Source organism: Equus asinus, chromosome 9 (assembly GCF_041296235.1).
Source record: "Equus asinus isolate D_3611 breed Donkey chromosome 9, EquAss-T2T_v2, whole genome shotgun sequence".
NCBI classification, from domain to species: Eukaryota; Metazoa; Chordata; class Mammalia; order Perissodactyla; family Equidae; genus Equus; species Equus asinus.
This window is the reverse complement of record NC_091798.1, coordinates 19,835,129-19,841,128: the sequence shown is the minus strand read 5'-3', so window position 1 is coordinate 19,841,128 and position 6,000 is coordinate 19,835,129. Positions and strand designations below refer to the sequence as shown.

Sequence of the window (6,000 nt, the reverse complement as noted above, 5' to 3'; positions counted from 1 at the left end):
TGCAAATTTCTGCATGGCTTTTGTAGCCTTGTTGTCCCAGCCAACATCTGTCTCTTTTATTTAAAAAATCATGTCAAAGCAGCTGTGAGGCCCAGGAATGCATAAGCAGGCACACACAAACATGCACACACACAACTATTTATGACAATTCTTCCTTCATCTCATCAAAGAAAATGAGAATGATTTCTACCCAATTGGATTTCTCTTGGGGGTACTTTTATTGAAAATACACAAGTACTAACTGTTAGTTAAATAAACCACCTGGGGGAACACAAACAATGGATCTTAATGTTTCTTAACACTGTGTCTGAAAAGAATGACAATGGACACATATTTTTTAATGAATTTATTCCTCTTTCCTTTAGAAATAAACCCAAGGCAGTCTCAGCCTTGGGAAGCATGGATAAAGCTGAATGAGTCATTTTTCTGAAAAAGCTGCCTCTAAGCTCATTGATATCAAAGCCCTTGGCCTTATTCATACTCGAGTTCTCAGTGCTGGGCAAAGTGCTCGGCATGGAGTAGTGGCTCAATAAATTTTTGTGGAATAAACGTTTGAATGAATGAACGAATGAATAAATCAATAATTCCTCAAATTTTACCACTATGTTTCCCTTTTACTTCCTTTTGTAGATCATGGACACTGTGCTTTTGTAAAATATCTTTCAAACTCTATATATGATGAATTTTTTGAACCATGAGGACATATATGATTCTACGCAATTTAGGTCACCCTGAGCTAGAGTTAAGAATTGTTGGATTTCAGTAGTATAAATGTCATGCATTTATTAACTGAGAGTGGGAATATGTGGTTTTCAGTAGGGATCTGGGACACTGAAAATAGCTCACAGACCTTACATAATACCTAAGTAGTCCACAGCATGTGGGGAGAAGCCCTGGTTAAGGGTCACTCATGCGGTCATGACCTGTCTTTAACCAAAAAATGGTTCTCTTGCTTTTGGTAAGGTCATCCTCTTCATCCAAGCCCACAGCTTCAGGTAAGACTCCTAGGAAGTAAAAAAAGAGAGTCTCATCCATCTAGTCAGGCAGTTCGATTTACTCAGTCCTTGGATGAAAGATATTGTAGCCAAATTGCCTTCATGGCTTGTCCTCCTCTGTCGAGGGGAAAGGAAATGACCTAAACAACCTCACATGCAATCTCCCAGATCAACCTTATTGCTGCTTTACTTGACAGTGTCCTAAATACAAACCGTTTCTAACTTCCTAGGTTGTAATAACCTCAAGAACATCCTTCTAAACTCTCCTCTGCTCTCTAAAATGTTCTTCTTATTCCTAACAATCTATGCAATCAATTCATTTTGAAGTAATCTCTTCCTTCCCCAAATTCCCAAACCATAAAGAATGTCAACAAGGCTAACTCTAAAAACTACACAAAGGACAGAGGGGGTAAGATGGCCCCAGAAACTTCAGTTTTTCTTACTAGTTAACCAAAAGAATTAAAAAGTGACTTTTATCATTTTTACCCCTCCCTCTAAGATATAAAGTACCAGTTAAGAAAGTTTTTCAAGTTTGTCTACTGCGTAATTTGTGACATCATTAATCATGAAGGAATTGATTATTTTTGCCACCTAATTAGTGAAACCAGCCTCTACTTAGCACCTTGTGCTGAAAACGTATCAGCACTTCATTATACAGATATTGGAAACTGCAATCTGGTTGCTATGGTGACAACAAGATCCCATGAGGATTTTTGTGTTTAGCTGACATATCTAGATCAGACAGAATATGATTAAAAGGAAAGAATCTAACAATGCACTTTTTGCTCAAAACACTGCAAAATTATGTTTTCGAAACTGCCAATTTCAAATAAAATGATGGCATTAGTCTCCGTAGAAATAAAGCTCTTTTTTTGTATTTCATTATCCTCTGACCTGCGTTTTTTTGTACTTTGAAAATAAAAATCATTATTGTAGACACATTCAGACCATAACCCCCATTGTTTCAAGATTTTATTGATTATAATAATGTATAAATCATGTTAGAAGTCACAGAGTTAAGCCAAAGCAAAGAAGACAATGATTTATGATCTTAAAACAACAAATAAATCAGAAACAGAGATTGCTTTATGCTAATGTGATTCTGTGACAGTAATTGGCAGGGAAGTATGTTAAAAAGGCAATTCATTAAAAGTTATAGCTTTCTTTGGTTGGATGCCAGATTTTCCCCATCCATCCCCTATGCTATGCCTCTGCATTCATTTGCAATACTTGATTCGTACAATATGACATATATGTAATTGAGCTCCTGGGTCAATATTAAAATACGGAAAATATTCCAATCAGCAAATAATTGTTGAGTCCTCTCTCATTCCAAATTGATATAACACTTTATAATTTTTTAAACTTTAATCTTCCAACCAATCTGGTCTCCTGTCCAGACATGCACCTACCTTGGGACTTTGCATTAGCTGTGTCCTCTGCCTGAAATGCTATTGCCTCAGCTATCAGCGTGGCTGGTATTCTTTCTTCCTTGAGATCTGAACTCAGATACCAAGTCTTCAGCGAGATCTTCCCTGATTACCTTATATAAACTAGTCCTACTCCATCACTCTTTATCATGCTTGATTGTTTTTCAAATTACTTATCTTAATCTGACCCATTAGATATATGTTCAGCAGGTGGTTATTCTCTCTACAATAGGATGTGAACTCCTTGAAAATAAGGGCTTTTTTGTTTTCTTTTGTTTACTGCTATAACCCCAATGCCTAGCACAAATAGCCAAAGCATTAAAACTATATTTGTTAATAAGTTAATAAATTAATGTGTTTTATCAAAGTCTCCTTTCTCTTAACAACTGACACTACATTTTTATACTAGGGGTTATATTGTTTGTATTAAGATTGTATATTATCTCTATAATTCTCCAGTAGCTTGTAGTTAAACTATGTCAGAGATTCCTGTTTGATCAACCTAATGCCTTTGCCTTGAATTTAACTTTTTCTCACATAAATATCACTAGCTCTGTTTCTGTGTGTTTTTATTTCCATAATGTTTCCCAACCCATATATTTTCAATCTTATAAATATCTTCTAAATGGAATTTTTAATCGCTTTATAAGAAACTTTTACTAGGGGAACATAATTGATTCCAACATTAAAATCACCAGTATTTTGGGTCATTTACTCATCTTATTTTTTGTGTGTATCATGTTTTCATGTGATTTATATTTTTCTTTTCCTGAATTTTGCTGAACTGAATATTTTTATTTGACTGACATTGTTTTTCTCTTTTAATTAGAATACATATGAACGAGTTTTTAGTTTGATTCATATTGGAAGCTAAACTATATTTTCTACATCTCAGCAAAATTTCTTGTCTCTCTGGCAATGTATAAAGAACTAAAGTTCCGAGAGTTATGTGAAGGAGTAAGGAGGGAAAGAAAACACAGCTCCTTGAGTTTACCTAGGAAAGAGAAGAATCTTGCCTTCACAGCGTCGGAAACTACATTTGGCCCTAAATTGACATGGGGTATAGCTGATACTTTCTCTGCCCCAAAGCTCACTAAGAGAGTCTCCTATAACAGATCTCCAACTTTATCTGGAGAAGTGAGTTCAGTTTTTGTCCTGTGGGAAAATACTGAACCACCTTCCCGGAAAGCTAGGACATGAAGGCATTGACCAAATACCCTGCACACCAGCCCATAGCCCACTCTCTCTTCCAGGCCTTGCTGTCTCTGATGGTCACATTATTCTAGGGTTTTCCTGAGAAAGGTCACTTTTTTTTTGAAATTCTTTCTTTCTTTCTTCTGGAAGGGGTACCAGTTCTTCAGTTCTGCTCCAATTAGGAATCTCTCTAATCTTACCTGTATAATAGCTTCTAGACATTCCTCAGTTTGGGAGTCTTCTTTTATTACTCTTTCTTGCTTTCTAGAGCTGGTATGAATAACAGGCGTAGACTTAGAACATCTTCCCAGTTACTGTCTTTCTGTTAGATCACCTCTTGTTTTTCAGACCCAAATTTCAGAGTGCAAACGTATCTCAACGAATTTTCAGTCAACATTTGTAAAGAAAAATGTTATTTTTAAATCCTGCTACTTAATACAATACCTTAAACAATATTATATGGAAGAAAAGTCTAGTTACATTCCAAATATGACTGGTAGGACATCAGAATCATAAGTAATGTGCAATATGTTACTGCATTAAAAAGCAACTTATTGTGAAAAACCATACTGTTATTTTAGTGGTAATGGACTAATGTTTTCAGTATATTATATCCTAAAGTAGCAGTGTTTATTTATATGTAGGCTTTTCACTATGTTTTAGGAAATTGTTCGGGCCTATTAGGTTGATTATAATACATCATAATTTTTTCTCATTTAAAACAAAAAACAGGCTCTGGTTAGATATTTATACAGAATGCCTTGTTTCCAGGAATGGAGTTCTGATTTAAGCGGTGCCTGCCCGTGTTATTATTTTTGTCTTTTGTATTTTGTCCTGCCATTTAAATGTGATTTGTGAAATGGAGAGAAGTAATTCTGAGTTCCCAGTCAGCCACATTAAGTCAGAAGTATGTAAGCTCCAATAAAGCAGTGTGCTCTCCAGTCTCTCATTTCAGGCCCTTTCCAGAACATTTACAGCCCACATAATAGAAAGTTCAAAGAGATTCTGAAGATTGTCTTTACCAGGAGCATGCGTCATACGTAAAATGTGATCATTTAAAACGCCACCAAAGAGGCCTTGGCTACACTTCTCTACATCAAATGACAAAGATTACCTCAATTTCATATAAGAAGTAGGGCAACCTAAAATCTTCATGTTTCTCTCTATATATTCTTTTCACATGGAATTCTAACTAAATCCATGAAAGATCTCTAGCAAATGCATTCTGAAATAAATCACTGACAACAAAAGGGATAACAGAAAATGTATTAAGTACCAAGTATTTTGTTTTTGAAAAGAGAACATTAAATCTTAAGAGAATAGAGAAGGATAGATATCAGCTTTCTAACTACCTTATTTTATTCAAATTTTGTTTGGTTCATATTAAGTCTCTGGTTGAGGCCTCAAGTCAGTGCCACCTTAAGTTGGGAATAGTCATCAACAAAGATTAATAGAAAGTTTCACATAGTCCTCAGTAGTAAGAGTAAGAGAAAGTTTACATAAATATGTTATTTTTGTCTCTGAGAGTCCCATGGAAGTCATTTAGTGTTCTCATTCTCAGCCAGTGTATGTCCAAGAAAACACGCCACAGCAAAAGAATCATGAATGCTCAGAGTTATTGAATTACAACTTTTTGTGATTAATATAACTGCCTTGCAAAGCTAGGAAACCAAAATTTGTTTAATTTTTAATTATATACCTTACTTACTTCCAGAAAGGACTTGAATCAGCTTATCAAAAATAAAACCCTACATATACAATAACGCCCATTAAAATAGAAATAATAAACCATGGAAAAGAAAGAAAATGTAAGGTGAATATCAGCCAATGTGGTTTCTACATGTGCCAGATTCTAATTTATATTAGTTTTAAGCTGCTTTATTTTTATAACAAAACAGGACAGAGAGAAAGAGGAGGAGGAGAGAGAGAGAATTTTATGAATCATTTAAACTAATATTTCTGCATCAAGGAAAAAGTGAAAAGCAATGGCTAAGAGAAAAATAAACATTTATTAAGTACCTACTTTGTTACAGAAATTGAGCTAAGAAATACCCACATGTATATTACCAAAATACCTCATATAATCTTGACAATTCTTTGAGATATAAATGTCCTTATTTTATAGCTAAAAAACTGAGCTCCAAAACGATGAATAATTTTCCAAAGTTCATATGACTGGAAGGCGGCATACCCAGTACTGAATTTTGGTCTTGCTACAACAAAATAGCCTTCATAGATTATAACTAGGAGTTTTAAGGATAAATAAATATAATTTCAGAATGTGCACGCACACACACATTCACACATCCAGTATGTACACACACAGGATGCAGAATATCAAAGAGCTTCTCTCTGTGCTCAAACACAGGGAAGGGAATAAT

General features: G+C 34.8%; 1 long non-coding RNA gene across 1 annotated transcript in view; it reads right to left on the bottom strand.

Annotated features, from left to right (window-relative positions):
- Window positions 1–890: 890 nt before the first annotated feature.
- Window positions 891–6,000, bottom strand: part of LOC139046276 (uncharacterized) — a 118,907-nt gene continuing 113,797 nt past the window's right edge. Inside the window, exon 3 of the long non-coding RNA XR_011506122.1 lies at window positions 891–1,004. This is a non-coding gene — a long non-coding RNA (uncharacterized lncRNA). The remainder of the gene's footprint in view (window positions 1,005–6,000) is intronic.